Source organism: Alosa sapidissima, chromosome 15 (assembly GCF_018492685.1).
Source record: "Alosa sapidissima isolate fAloSap1 chromosome 15, fAloSap1.pri, whole genome shotgun sequence".
Classification (NCBI taxonomy): domain Eukaryota; kingdom Metazoa; phylum Chordata; class Actinopteri; order Clupeiformes; family Clupeidae; genus Alosa; species Alosa sapidissima.
In genome coordinates this window covers 5580529-5583168 of record NC_055971.1, presented here as the reverse complement: position 1 = coordinate 5583168, position 2640 = coordinate 5580529, and positions in this window count along the sequence as shown.

Below are 2640 nucleotides of genomic sequence, written 5' to 3'. Positions count from 1 at the left end.
TGAAAATTGACACCTCAGATAACGATGACATTCGAGTCTAGCGCCCTCCACATTTATTGCCAGGTAAAGTTGAGCAATATGTGGAGGGCGCTAGACTATACTCGAATAGGCCTACTAGAATGTCATATTTAAGAACAAAATTATTCATTCTTTTCTCTTTATCGATATGTTTGTTCTGACTGAAAATGACACTACCACATGTCAAAAGGTTGTAAGACAATGTGGTAGAAACATGGAATCAAAAAGAAGCATTTTCCTCTTTTTTTAACATTTTTATGAAAAATGGCATGTCCAAAATTATTCATACCCTTTTAATAATCAATGGAAACATCTTTATTTGCATTCACAGCTCTCAAAATGGTTCTTATAATACATACCAAGCCTCTGTCTCCACAATGATTCTAGACGCACCTTACCAGCAATCTGTTTTTTTTTTTACTTTTTTGACGGATTGAGGTCTGGACTATGGCTGGGCCACTCTAAAATATTGGTATTGTTCTCGGTTAACCATTTCTTGCCTTGTTATGTATGTTTTGGATCATTGTGTGTTTTAATGGTCCAATGCCACCTATTGGGGCAGGTCTCTCGGCAGACAGCCTCTTCTCCTCCAAAATTCTCAATTTTCCCCTTGTTTTAGTGTTGTTACTTTGAGAAGTTCACCAGGTCCCATTGTCTGAAAAACACCCAAAACTAATACATTTCTATAGATATTCTCCACATTGTGGATGGTGTTTTGGTGGTTGAAATGTTCAAATCTCAAAATGGATCACTTGTCATCTTGGATGCTGATCATGGATCACTCTTCTCCAAACATGCACAACTCAGCTAAACCTTTATAAGGGCACACCTGGACAAAGAAATTAGCTTTCGCTGATTTTTTTTTTTGACCCAGGGACATGGCCTGAGATTGGCATAAAAAAAAGATGCATTAAATTCCAATGACACCATGTCCATTTTAATTGTGGGGGTTAGAAAAGTATTCTTTTGGGATGTTTTTCAACCAGGGGGACCTGGTGACCTGCTCCAATAGGCATCATTGGACCATTAAACCATACAATGATCCAAAACATCAGCCAAACAAGTCAATAAATGGTTAACAGAGAACAATGTCATATTTTAGAGTGGCCCAGCCAGAGACCAGACCTCAATCCGTCAAAAAAGTGAGTACAAGGCCAGAGTGCTGGCAAATAATTGTTCCTGCCTCAAAACCCGGATTGCAGCTAAAAAGGTGCGGTCTACAATCATTGTGGAGACATGGAGCGGCTTGGTACGTATTATAAGAACCATTTTGAGAGCTTTGATTGAAAATAAAGATGTTTTCAGTAATTATTTTAAAAGGGTATGAATAATTGTGGACACACCATTTTTCATAAAAATGTTAAAAAAGATTAAAATGCTTATTTATTTATTTTTGATTCCATGTTTCTACCATATTGTCTTACAACCTTTTGGTATATTACATATTGGTTAAGAGAAAATCAACATTAAATCAATATTTGCCAGGGGTATGAATAATTTTGTTCTTAACTGTACAGATTATATATATATATATATATATATATATATATATATATATATATATATATATATATATTTCAAGTATCAAATGAAACCATTTCAAAACATTTCAAATAATAACCCTACAGCCTACTATTCATGTTGTCTGGAGAAAGTTTTACCATTAAGGACTTGGCCCTATCTGATCATAGTCTATGGCCCCACACAGAAGCCATTTGTTGGTAGCATAGCGTATACTTTTAATGACCACACAAGCACACTTTTTGCACAAGCACTTTTATAGGCCTGAGTCAATAGGTGACCTAATGGATGACTTTAACCCTCCTGTGTCTCACTTGTCCCCTGCATCTGGGTCTGAAAGGCTATATAAATGTAATGATTACAAAGGATTACTTCTTTTGTGAACATGACATAAAATAGCCTATCAAATAACACCAAAAGACATTTTCAGGCTTAATTCAACAGCAAAAACTAAAGGGAGAAAGAAACATGCAGTTTATATTCAAGTTGGAGGGAGAGAAGAGCCATCAAAAGATCTCAGGAAAAGAAAATAGTTTGAGCCCTTGCCAGATAGCAGGTCCTGATTAATGCTATTCAGATTTATAAGCCTTGATGTTATTATTTGTAATCTACACATCTCTCTTTCTCGCCCCCTGCTTCTGTCAGACACACGTGACCCCTGTCAGACACACACAAACACATCCAAAAGTATATATGTTATAAATGGCATTGAAGGCTTTGAACCTTTATTTATTTGTTTATTATGCTACAAATCACAAAAAAGGCAAATATTGCTGCTGTGATGTTCAATTAATGAAATAGTACCCTGTTGCAAATAATGTAAGGGTAACTCCATAGTTAAACACAGGGGTGTAGTGGTAAAAAAGGGGGATAAATTATGTGATATAGCAACCACAACATGGACACCAGCAAGGTGGACCACGGCATACAGGTGTGTATCCTGACCGCATCGCTATAGGCAACCATTTGATGGCACCAAGGGTATCACTGGGTGTTCCCTCATAGGCCACACAATCACTTTTCAATTCCTACATTAATCTAAGTTCATTGTTAAAAGACTCCAGAAGGAATAAATATGGTTGAACAGGGCCGGCTCTAGGC